General features: G+C 38.0%; 1 protein-coding gene across 2 annotated transcripts in view; it reads right to left on the bottom strand.

The window, feature by feature from the left end:
• fndc3ba (fibronectin type III domain containing 3Ba) overlaps positions 1-6,257 on the bottom strand; it is a 174,579-nt gene extending 168,322 nt beyond the window's left edge. Inside the window, exon 1 of one of the 2 annotated variants that reach the window (XM_051131518.1) lies at positions 6,067-6,257. The gene's annotated coding sequence lies outside the window, so the exon portion shown is untranslated. The remainder of the gene's footprint in view (positions 1-6,066) is intronic. The other variant, XM_051131508.1, reaches the window with a different exon arrangement.
• Positions 6,258-13,730: the final 7,473 nt, after the last annotated feature.

The raw sequence follows: 13,730 nt of genomic DNA, 5'->3' as shown, positions 1-13,730 counted from the left end.
ACTTTTAGTGTAGGTTTTGATATTGGCCATTTATTGATTATCTTCTGTAACATAAAAGAAATATTGACCAGAATTGTAATATCTGCAATGATAATGAGTGAATATACTAAACAAGCAAAGAAACATCTCATGTTAAAAAAAAAAAGAACGGAAAGTGAGAAACAGGAACAGAAAAATAAATAGCTGATAAATAATTGATTGTAATCAAAAAACTGGCAGTCCCCAACAGGAATGTTAAGGAGCAGCCTTTTCACCCCATGTTGACTCTGGAATGCTGTAGAAAGCGAAAATTCAACATTGACACATTCCTTCAGTGCCACCTGGGATGCCACTGGACTCACAGCAATGGCTGCTATTCCCACGACCTCTCTGTTTGCTTTATTTTGGTAACTTCACACATCCAAAACATGGCTATCGAACAAAGAGAGATCAGCGGTACTAATCCAAAAGAATAATATGAATTAGCTGGAAAAATGCACCAGGCTGCAACAGATCTCGGCAGTAAGAATGGATAGCCCCCGTCCACCCCTCCTCGCTCTCAGAGGTCAAAGGGTGAAATTCCTCATCTTCCATCAGGCCTCCAGATTTCACACACTATAAGGCGGAGTGCTTGAGGAGGGGGATGGGTTAACAAGACCTGGTGAGATGGAGGGATTGTGGGAGGTGTTGGTCTAAGGTCCTGCTGGTCGGGGGGTGGGCATGAGAAAACAGGAAGTCTGGGACTACAAATATATGCACAGTGGCACTGCTGACATGTGTTTGAGATGGGATCAGCCACAGCATACGTACTGCAGACCCTAAGAAGGTATTGTGCGCATTACAACAGATCAGACGGAGTTAGCGAGGCTGAAGTGGCAATAAATGCACCATAACAAATGCAGCATCTTATGCCGGGCTCTCATTGCACATGCATGCTAAAACAGTCTCCGGTCAAATAAAAGCGTCATTAATGAGCTGCTGCCGCATCTGAAGTTTCCATCGTCCAGCTAACAATGGCCGTCTCTGCACTCTGAATGCTAATGCAAGCACGAACGTACACCAGTGGCCACCTGACCAAACACTGAGTGTTTTTCCGCTGTGCTTTTAGCTAAATGTGCAAGCCTGGCCATTTGAATAATGCATTGGCATGACAGAGTGGATGCATGTCAGGAATCAGTGTCATGGAGTGAGCTGTATTATCTGACCCTCTCCACCAGCTGAAAAACAAGAGATAAACCAAGCTGTGTTCTTGCATTGTAAAACATCCGAAAGTTTCCATGTTTTTACCAACCTGACCTCATGACGAAAATGTACCTCTGGGAACTTTTTCGCAAGATGCGAAGTACGTACGACATATTAAATGTGAAATGTCCATGGAGTGGCGCTAAATAGTGTTTGTTTTTTTCCTGGAACAGATGAACGTACATATGGTACATTTTTTGTTGTTTTGTACGTCACCACAATTCTGACTTGAAATGTCCGTTAAGTGGTGGTATAACTCGAATGCTCAGTGACGTTTTAAAATAACGTATCTGCATTACATCTAAACCTACCCGATAGTGTGAAGAAAAGCGAATGTGACATAAAAATGCAAATCACAAGCCTGGCGTTTTACCTTGTTTTTCGATCTCTCATCTTTCAGCTCTTTCATCATGAGCCATGTTTATTACATGATTTGTACCCAAGGAACCGTCATCCCAAATCCAATTCGGCATCGGCTGAGCTACTGAGCAATGCAAAAGATATGGAGCAGCGATCATGACAGTGTATGAAAACCATCACAGACACTCGCTGTTTTACCACCTCCAGTATTAATTTCTGTTGGAAACTGCAGTGATATGTACTTAGTGATTCGTATTTTGCATCTTGCAAAAACGTTCCTACAGGTACGTTTTCGTCATGAGTTTAGGAAGTTTTTACAAATTGTAAAATTTGTGTGCCTTCATGTGAAACTCCTTATTCCTATTGAAATGACTGGATTTCACCAAGCAAATGTGACGCACATTAAGAGTCCAAAACACCCTTGAACACTGGATAAAGTCACATCAGTTGTGATGAGACAAGCCAAAAATGTGTAAAAATTGCACACAATGGAAAAGGACACTGGTCTTACGATGCACGGCTGCAGCCATGCTGAAGTTGAAAAGTCAATATGTTAAGCTAAAGATATCAATCTAAAATTTACATCAACTAGTCAATCTTTTTTTAACTGTAGTCGTTTGTTGCAAGTGATGTGAAGCAGCAGCTGAAGATGGTGTGTTGTGGCATCCAGCAACAGCATCCTGCAGCTTGTCGCTTACAATGCTGGCTAAAGTGATGGGTGCACAGTTGAGTGGAGAGGCGACGGTCTATAGAGAACGGTGGGAAATGGACTTGAAAGGCCTCTTTTATCTTCATCTAAATCAACTGTCAACAATAGAGTAAATCACCAAGAAGCCAGAGAAGCCTGGCATGCAAACATAGCAGCACTGTGCCAAACAAACATGCAACACCAGGAGAAGATGCTAAGAGCGAGACGTGCGAGAGCCTATGGCAGCGTGCAAACAATAGCACAATGATTACTGTTACGCAGAATGCCGCTTTTAGCTCCTCTGAATGACGCTATATGTGGTCGTGGTTGGCTGATTCAAGAAGAGCAGCAGGATCTTGATTCATGGACCAGCTGACGGCCACATCACCACCGCATGCATATTTCCCAAGCGAAAATGGTTAAAGCACAGATACAAACTTGTTCTGTCTTGCTGAACCGTTGGAGAGACGCTGGCTTTCTCTGCCTAATGAGGTCAAGGGAAAATAGCGCAGTTGAGAGTTTAATGATAAGATCATGTGACTTTCGCTGACCAAAACCATCACTGCTTTTCTACTCATCTTTCATGCAGATGAAGGACACTGAGTTCACTGGATGTTATGGAGACAAAGTATCAAATGGGGTGAGTCAATCCTGGAAGAACTCTCTGAACCTGCACAAGATGGAACAAATCGAATTTTGCAATGTCTGCTGACCAATAAGAGATGTGAAGCTGTTTCAAAGGGCACCAGTCAGAGAAAATCAGGAAACGTCTTCAAGAAGGTGGACTCTCCGCTGCAATTAGGAACAATCACAACAGATTTTATCACGCTGCACTGCATAACATCAGCACACATCAAAGCACAGAGCTGCTCACAGAACGATGGGGAACCGTAGGGGGGCAGGGTATGAGTGTATGTGTAGTATTTGAGCAGCCCCTGGGGAAACAGACCTCCAGCTCACCAGGTACAACCCCATGACCTCAAAGGAAGAGCACATTCCTGCAGCTATGCCCAATCAGGAAGTTTAACTCCCCATGCCAGCTCTCAGTGCAGCGCCTAGACTGATTAAACAATGGCTGTCGAAGCCAATCCATCAGATATTGGCCAAAAAAATAATACAGCTACTTTGTTTTGAAAGCATCTCTGGTTGTGGATACATGAAAAATGATAGTTGTACTGCTCTTTTTCTAGTTAGTGCATACTTTTGAACAATGATTCTCAACCTTTGACCCCAAAGTCCTCTATATACTGGTCACTTTTAGTCACTTTAGGGTTTGCACGTATGTCACGGTTTGATCAGTTACCCAGGTGCGTGGCCATATTGGAGATATTCAGATGTAAACAACAGCATTGATTGCATGGTTAATGTACAACTGAATATATATATATAGTTTATGCTGTCTAAACCACAGACAAATGTCAAAAAACATGTGGAAGCTGCTGAATCATATAGAGAAGGACTTAATAAGCAGGAAAGGGTGCAATATTTTGACAAACTAAAATGAATAGCTGGTAAAGATACACACAACCAGTATTGATTAAGATATTAGCCTAATATTTCACCTACCTGGCTGGAAAATGATAAGAACAAACACAAATGTTGTCAAAATTCTTGCCCTGGAAATCCTGATTCAATTTGGCCAACCAGCCAACCATGCCTTTTGTTCCTCAGACAGTTTTTTTTGCACTCTTCTTTCTTCCTCTTGATTGGTTATAACTTTTGGCAGTCTATAGTACTCCAAGTGTTTTTCCTGGTCAAACCGATTAGTACAGCCCAAAACATGACAATAATTGACCATTTTCGGCAGCAATAATCAGCAAAAATTTTGAGTTTTGTTCGGTTCAGTGGCATTGTTTACATTCTGTGCTGCCAATTTGACCGACTGATGACGCGTCGTGAAAACACTCTATCGTAAAATAAACCCAGACATGGTTTCGTGATGGGTTTCTTTTGCCAAAATGGTCAAAAAATTAATATTACATATAGGTTTAACTTTAAAATCTAATATTTACTTATACAGAATGAGAGAGGACATTAGCACAACTATGGAAGTGATATAGGCTTCCACAGTGGTTGTACAGTGTTGCCATGGTAAAGGGGCATTGTTCAGAAATATGTGTTGAATGCTGCAACTGACCAATCAGAGTAAGTATTCCAAAGTGTTGCGTAACACATGCATAAAAAGCAGCAATCCTATGTTTCATTCATAGATATAATTAACTACATTTCACTGGTCTTTTTGACATTAGATTTCAGATTTGTGTGCAATTTAATAAAATGTCTCACAGGTAAAAAGAATTATAAAGCAGGATTGCAGTAACAGGACCTCAAGCAAGCAGGTCAGAACAAATTGTAAGTGAGGATTGTGTGTATCACTCCAAGGGAAGTAGCAGAAAAATTCCTCCATGCTGCACTAGGAAAAAAAGTGAAAGTGAGAAATATGATGCATATAGAATATTTTAAAGAGCATTTAATTGTTTATATAGCTTATTTTAAATCATCATGTGGCTTCCTTGGAAGTTCGCCTGTTGGCCCCAGTCCCTAGTTGAGAACCACTGGTTTTGAAGTTTGTAGACGTCAAATGACAACGAGCTGAGATGTGCAATATCTTATTTTTCTGCATCTATTCTTTAATAAAACATAGATTCTTTTTATGACAAAGTGCAATAAAGTGCATTTTTCAAAAAGTTATGAAATCCCTCACTCAGCTGGAGAAGGCGAACCTGACGTCATCTTCTGCAGATCACATTTCTCCTCTCACAGATAGCCTAATGTGCTTCTTTCTCTCCAATAAGCCCTCTGGATCCAGGCAAGAGCAGAACTCATGGTGCAAAGTATCTTTGTAAACCGTCATAGCAGTGACCAACAACATCATCCAAGAGATTAAAAGCGACCTTTAAAAGTCTTTTTCAAGAACTGCTAATTAGTGCGCGTTAATTCCCAGCCCAGCACGAAAGAGCAACTAGTACTTTCTGGCGTTTGGGAAAAAGATGCACGGCGTTGCATTTAACCAAACAAATAAAAAGAAAGAAAAACAAACAAGTGTTGAGTCGAGATACTTTCTGCACAATATGTGACGGGACAACGACAGCAGCACATAATGTTTTCCTACATAAACAGATACAGCTGTTGAAGAAAAGGCTGTCTGGAATACTAGGGCATGATGGAGTTGACCACCTTCACTTCATCCTTCACATCATCAGTCATCATTCCCAAGATCTTTGGGAAATAATATTCGACACCATTCCAGCAACTGCCTGTTTTGCAACATTATACTCGCTAAGGAAAAGACAGCGATTCAGCATCCTGAATAAATTTCACTTAGGCTAAAGAATTTGATACCAAGACTCGTGGATATAACACAATACTTTTTAACAAAGCTAAAGTGTAGCGTTTTTATACAACTGTAGCGTTTACGTAACAGAACGCGCTAAATGAAACACCACAAACTCCCAAAATTCCAAAGTTGGAATTCAGCGACGCAGACGCCAAACTGTGTTTTCTCGTAAACTGCGCCAGTCATTAGAAAGTTGCACGAGTTTTAAGCATCTTTAAGCAAACAACGGATTCTAAAAAGAATCCGTGCAAAACTGTCAGTTTTCCTGCGAGGTAATGAAGTTTTCCGTCTCTTCTGCTGGTTGGCCAACTAACCCAGACTCCCGGCGTCACCGCCATCCAGACACAAAAATGCACGCAACTTTCCGTTATGATCACATTTTCATCGTTTAATTGGGAAAACGCACACAAACGCGAACCGTGGCAAAAGACAGAGCTTAGAAGCGATGAGAAAAACTCACCTTGCTGCAATAAAATGATCTTGAAAGAAACTCCAGAGCTCCACTTTCACCCCAGACACAACTTTGGCAATCCCTGCTCCAGTCTGCTCCACCAGCTCTCAGTCAGGGGGAGATTCCGCGGCCATGTCAATTATGTCCCACAGCACATGTGAGCTTGATCCTGCCCCTTTTACCGTAAGCAACCATGTAAACGAACTTCACAGTCACAGAAGAGCCGAAGGGAACGCTTCCAAAAGACGATTTAACCTAAATACCACCACAAGACACATGCACAGACACAGCTTTTACTGTACACGACAACAGCAGAGCGAAGATTTATTCATGCTGGGTTGAATAGTTCCAATCAGATTACACGTTGTTTTTATGGATCTTTACAAGATTATATATTGATTAGCAGGTAATGGCAACAAATTGATTCATTCTCTGTTTTTAAAATGTACATAGCCTAAATAGTTTTTAAGGAGACACATGTTCAGTATAACTTTGCAATTCAGTTCTTACCTTAATGTAACTGTAAAAAATTCTTTAGTTTGCTGGATAACCAGATGTTTAATGGTGTTTTAATAGTGTTGTTTAATGATTATTAAAACATCTAAAGAAACACTTCATGTATAGATCTCAAAATAATACAAGATTATTCTTATTTATTTTACTATATGATTATTGTTACTGGGTCTATCTGTCTGTCTATCTATCTATCTATCTGTATGTCTGTCGATCTATCTATCTATCTATCTATCATCTATCTGTATGTCTGTCTATCTATCTATCTATCTATTCCTTTAAATTTGTAAACAGAAGTAATTTTAAAACACTATGGTTGGTTTTTGCTGTGTCTTGTGGTTTGTCAAAATAATACAAGATTATTTTTGTTTCTATGGCTATGCGATTATTATGTTACTTGATCTATCTGTCTATCTATCTATTCATTCATTCATTCATTCATTAACTGTAATTTGTAAAGAGAAGTAATTGTCCAACACTATGGCATAGTTGGTTTTTGCTGTCTCTTGTGGTTTGTTGTTCGCTAACACTTAGGTTCCATTTATTATTATAAGTTAGCTATTTATATAATTAGTTAATATGAACATGTTTTGATCTTAGTTAAAACCCAATTTAAATCAAAAGTTGTATCTGTTAATATTATTTAATGGACTTAAACTAACAATGAACAGTTGTATTTTTATTAACTAACGGTAACAAATATTAAACTAATAAACACTGTAAAAAAATGTATTGATAATGTTAGTTAAGGCATTAACTGATGTAAAGTGTTACCAGAGTTTTTATAAAGCTGGTATTGACAACACAATCCAAAACAAAGTACTGTAACCACTATTAAGCGGGAGATTGCCTCCCAGTATAGTGTTTTCACAACGCGTCGTCGATTGGCCATATTGGCGGCACTGAATATAAACAATGCCACAGTACCTGATTATTGCTGCTGAAAATCAAATCAAGTCAAGTCAGATGGTCAAATTGTCATGTTTTAGGCTGTACTAATCGGTCAGACCAGGAAAAACATTTGGAGTACTATAGACTGTCAAAAGTTATAACAAATCAAGGAGAAGAGGAACAAAAGATGTTTGTGGTTGGCCAAACTGAACCAGGATTTCTAGGGCAAGAATCTTGACAACATTCATGTTTGTTCTTATAATTTCTGGTCAGGTAGGTGAAATATTAGGCTAATATCTTAATTAACACTGCTCGGATCTTTACCACCTATTAACTTTAGTTTGTCAAAATACTGTGCCCTTTCCTGCTTACCAAGTCCTTCTCTATATGATTTAGCATCTTCCACACGTTTTTTCCATGGTTTGGACAGCATAAATTAGCAGAACAACATATTCAGTAGTACATTAACGTGCAATCTGTGCTGTTGTTTACATCCGAGTATTGCCGATATGGCCACGCATCCGGGTAACTGACCAAATCGTGACGTAAGTACAAACTCTCTATGCATGTAGATGATTAAAATGTTTACCAAATGTGAATAAGTAGTTACATTCTTGTGGTTCTCCTGGATGTCATTATATTATGGATCACTGTTTGCTGCAGCGTCCTGCATTGGATGGTCTTGCTGGTTAGTCTGTCATCACAAGAAAAAATTAGAAAATTAGATGGATTATTAAACTGCCATTCAAGTATGCAAACTATTTGAAGTCCGCTGCATGTCCGCGGCTCATGTAGGTTGCTGAAAATACTCTGTTTTAAAATCAGAAGTACACAGCTGAACAAACTCGATGCCCCTTGTCCTACATTTCACTTCGTTGACAGTGGCAGGCTGGTCACACGGTGTAAATGCGTCTGCTGCCACCAGCAGGACAGTTAAAGGAAGGGCAGAGACCCCTGAGGTTCACAACTAGGCTCCTATGATTTGGAGCTGTTTAGTGCTGCTTTTTATTGATCGCTTATATTGTATCGTGTGCTGTGATAATTAATCCACTTTGGATTTGTTAAAAAAAGGATCATTTCACTCATATTGAAGTGATTTTTTTCCAACATTTTATATAATAAGAAGTGTTACTTGATGATTTCTGAAGGATTGTGACAGTAATGGCTGCTGAAAATTCAGCGTTGCCATCATAAATAAATTACGTTTAAAAATATATTCAAATAGAAAACAGTTGTAATAATATTTTGCTATATTTGATTAAATAATGCAGCCATGGTGAGCATAAAAGACGTCTCAAAAACATTAAAACGCCTTACTGACCCCAGACATTTGAACAGTATTGTATTAAAAATGTCAGAGGTTTGGCTTCTTTTAACATTAACACACTCACATGCAATGATATAATTTTGGTATTAATTTGTTTGACATTACTTTGTAAGTGGAATGACCTCACTTCAAAATCCTTTACATCAAGCCCAGGGCTTTCAAACGTCTGATAGGCTAAATGGAAAATAACCGTAGAGAGTGATTTCATAGTAGGCATTTTAACTAATAGCACTAGCCAGCTGCTCCATCCACGCTATTTTTCTTGAATTGCCATCTGTGTCTTACACTCAAGTTTAAGTTCAACACTGATTTAAAGGATAGTCCATCCAAAAATTAAATTTCTGTTATCATTTACTCAACTCCATGTCATTCCAAACTAGTTTGACTGACTTTCTTCTTTGATTGATAAAAAAAAAATGTTGATTGTCATTTTTTATTGTAATGAATGGGGCCTTTTAAGCTTCAGAAAGGAAACAAAAACAGTTCCATTAAAGTCTATGACTCTTCAGATTCTTAATGAATTTGTTGCTCTTCTGAAACCATATGGCTTTGTGTGTGAGAAACAAAATTAAGATTTTTATGTATTTAAAGTCACTTTTTTTTTTCATTTTTATGTGATCTGTATTTTTTAAATATTAAGGGTTCAGTGTTGTATTGCCAGCATTTCATTAAAGTAAAAGTTCACTTCCAGAACAAAAATTTACAGATAATTTACTCACCCCTTTGTCATCCAAAATGTTCATGTCTTTCTTTCTTCAGTCGATAAGAAATTACGTTTCTTGAGGTCCATTATCTCCATATAAGGGACTTCAATGGTGCCCCCAAGTTTGAACTTCCAAAATGCAGTTTAAATGCAGCTTCAAATGGCTCTTAACAATCCCAGCTGAGGAAGAAGGGTCTTATCTAGCAAAATGATCTGCCATTTTTGAAACAAACTGACAATTGATATACTTTTTAACATCAACCGTTCAAACATGGGGGCACCATTTAAGTCCACTATATGGAAAACATTCCTGAAATGTTTTCCTCAAGAAGCATAATTTCTTATCGACTGAAGAAAGAAACACACGAACATCTTGGATGACAAAGGGGTGAGTAAATTATCTGTAAATGTTTGTTCTGGAAGTGAACTTCTCCTTTAAAGCAATAGTACTTAAAGGCATAGTTGACCCAAAAATGAAACTTCTGTCATTGATTACTCACCCTCATGTTGTTCCAAACCTGTAAAACCTTCGTTCATTTTCAGAACATGAATTAAGATATTTTTAATGAAATCCAAGAGCTTTCTTACCCATAGACAGCAACGCAACTGACACGTTCAAGGCCCAGAAAGGTAGTAAGGACATTGTTAAAATAGTCCATGTGACATCTGTGGTTCAACCATAATGTTATGAAGCTACGGGAAGAACAAAGAAAACAAAAAGAACAACTTTATTCAGCAATTTCTTCTCAGTTTGTGTTTTGAAGATGAACAAAGGTCTTACAGTTTTGGAACAACATGAGGGTGAGTAATTAATGATAGCATTTTCATATTTGGGTGAACTATCGCTTTAAGGGCCTATTTATGGCCCTTATGAATCTTTTCTCACAGATGTGGTAGGTTTAACCACATAAATGAATTGCTTTAAGCCTAAATAGTAATTTGTAATCATATTGATGAAAGACTCTGATTTTGAAGCAGAGAATGAGGTCAAGCACACTTAAAAAGTGCACCAATCTTTTATTTACGAAGTTAAAGAGATATGCACAGTGTGGTGCAAATAGGACTTAAAATGCAGTGTCCAGGTGTTCTTCTGTGACAGTGTGAAGTACTGTTGGTGTTGTAGAGGTTGAACGGTCAGGGGATTTCCTGGAGATGGAAATCTGGAGTAAATAAGGCAGTAATCATCTTCTAACGGATATGCGCTACTCTTAATCACAGACAGCTTCTGGCTGATACAGGATAGGGTGTTCCCTCTTGTTGAAGTCCGCCAGTGTCAGAGGTGTCAGCCTGGAACAGGAAGAGCTATGTGTGCACTGATTTTCACATCAAAGTGCTTTCAAGGGTGTGGAGCACATCCCTCTGGTTCTCTGCCTTCCTTAGCACAGGACTCTTCTGATAAAGAAGAGTCTGTAGAGATGAAACGTTAAACATAAGAATGAAGGAACATACCTAACTGCTACCACCGCAAGCCATGGTGACTCCTTAGTGTCACATGGACTATTTTTATCAATGTCCTTACTGTCTTTCTGGGCCTTGAACGTGGTAGTTCCGTTGCTGTCTATGCAGGGTCAGAAAGCTCTTGGATTTCATCAGAAATATCTTAGTTTGTGTTCTGAAAAAGAACGTAGGTTTTACAGGCTGACAGAATCAGGCATTTAGCACAGTCGATTTGGAACATGTTTTATGCCAGATGCCCTTCCTAGAATCAGGCATTTACTGGACGTACAAATTCATACGAAATTGATGAGATCTGTGTTAGACAATGCGGAAAGCTTGTGCATTTTCTATTGAATTGCTAGAACATGTGTTTCTACTCTGCTTTTACACCAGGGTAATGCAATCTCTTCACATCTGCCAGAAAAGAGGTGGATGGAAAGTCATTATAATTCATGACATGCACAAAAAGAAAAAGACAGACACAAGCATTTGGCTGTATTGATCAGATAATGTATTTCCCAATGTAGTATATGTCACTGACAGCATAGGTCAAACATGGAGTTTTTCCTATATGGACACCTGGAAGAGTGTTTTGCAGATGGAATGAAACTGAAGACATTCTTGTCTCTGGAGACAAAAATAGCGGGAAAAATGGCCTAGATTTACCAGGAGTTCACTGATTGAGTTCTAGCCCAGAATTCAGAAATCATTCTAAAATTCTGCTTAACTCCACTACATCAGATTACGGGAATTTGCCGGAAGGTCTATGTTCAAAACACATTAAATACACATTAGTCTTTGCAGCCTTTGACTTCTTTTTATTATTAAACATTGTTCAAGAACATTTCAACTTGCAAGGCAATTTGATAGAATTTCCTATCTTAAAATAGATTTCAAAAGGGCAGCTGGAAAACTGAACTGTCTGATGGGACAATTTCATCACAACTTATAAGAAATTTAAGAGATGTGATGGAAAAGCTTAACTTCTTATTCATTCAGTGTTTTTTACACATGGATGTAGGATCCCACTTTCCAACAGCCTTTAGGAAAACACATATTAAAACACAAAGAGGTCAAAAGTTTACATACACCTCGCAGAATCTGCAAAATGTGAATTATTTTGCTAAAATAAAAGGGATCATACAAAATGCGTGTTATTGACCCGAGTAACATATTTCACATAAAAGACATTTACATATAGTCCACAAGAGAAAATAATAGATGAATTTATAAAAATGACCCCGTTCAAAAGTTCGCATATGCTTGAATCTTAATACTGTGTTGTTACCTGAATGATCCATTTTTTTTTTTTTAGTGATAGTTGTTCATGAGTCCCTTGTTTGTCCTGAACAGTTAAACTGCCTGCTGTTCTTCAGAAAAATTCTTCAGGTCCCACAAAATATTTGGTTTTTCAGCATTTTTGTGTATTTGAACCCTTTCCAACAATGACAGCATGATTTTGAGATCCATCTTTTCACACTGGGGACAACTGAGGAACTCATATGCAACTAAGAAGGTTCAAACACTGATGCTCCAGAAGGAAAAACCATGCATTAAGAGCCGGGGGGGTGAAAACTTTTGGAATTTAAGGACAAGGATAAGTTTAACTTATTTTGTCTTCTGGGAAACATGTATGTATCTTCTGTAGCTTCTGAAGGGCAGTACTAAATGAAATGAAAAATATGATATTTAGGCTAAATAAGAAAAATGTACACATCTGCATTCTGTTTAAAAGTTTACACCCCCAGCTTTTAATGCAATGTTTTTCCTTCTGGAACACAAGTGAGCGTTCAAACCTTTTGTGATTACTGCATATGAATCCCTCAGTTGTCCTCAGTGTGAAAAGATGCATCTCAAAATTATACAGTCAATGCTGGAAAGGGTTCAAATAGACAAAAATGCTGAAAAACCAAAGAATTTGTGGGACTTAAAGGATTTTTCTGAAGAACAGCAGGCAGTTTAACTTCAGGACAAACAAGGGACTCATGAACAATTATCACTAAACAAAAAACACAGCTGTGGATCATTCAGGTAACAACACAGTATTAAGAATCAAGCGGGTATGTAAACCTTTGAACAGGGTATTTTTTATCAATTCAACTATTATTTTCTCTTGTGGACTATAAGTAAATGTCTTTCATGTGAAATATCTTATTCGGGTCAGTACTAAATAAAAAATAACATGCATTTTGTACGATCCCTCTTATTTCTGTAAAATAATTAACATTTTGCAGATTCTGCAAGGTGTATGTAAACTTTTGAAGTCAACTGTAAATCGCATGCAATAAATGTGTCCATTGTGTTTGATAAAATCCTGGAATGTTTTCCTCAAAAACTTTTTTTTTTTTTTTTGATCTGAAGAAAAAAGACATGAACATCTTGGATGACGTGGGTGAGCAAATTATCAGGAAATTTTTATTCCGAAAGTAAACTACTCCTTTAATATAATCGTTCCTCATCATTCACCAATGAACAGCCTTTAGACATTGCATGAATTAACATTTTTATTTGTTTTCGTAATTTTCCAAAAGAAAAAAAAGAGGGAAAATTCATGCGAACACCAGAGCCATCTCATCAGAGCACTTAAGAGATCACGCTACTTAAGTCCCATCTTTCACCGTCTGCAAGCAAGACATATCAAGTCCAAAAGAAAAAAAAAAGAACACATGGAAAGATATAAAACTCAAAAAAGATAAAAAGAAAAGTCGCACACTAACAAGTTTTGTTGTTTACAGCTTCTGTAGCTGCCAATAGCTGTCCAGAAGATCAGATTTGCATAGCGTCAATGTGCTAGTGATAAAA

This window comes from Labeo rohita, chromosome 2 (genome assembly GCF_022985175.1).
Source record: "Labeo rohita strain BAU-BD-2019 chromosome 2, IGBB_LRoh.1.0, whole genome shotgun sequence".
In the NCBI taxonomy this organism is placed as follows: Eukaryota; Metazoa; Chordata; class Actinopteri; order Cypriniformes; family Cyprinidae; genus Labeo; species Labeo rohita.
Note: the sequence above shows the minus strand (reverse complement) of the source record. Positions and strands in the feature narration are given on the sequence as shown.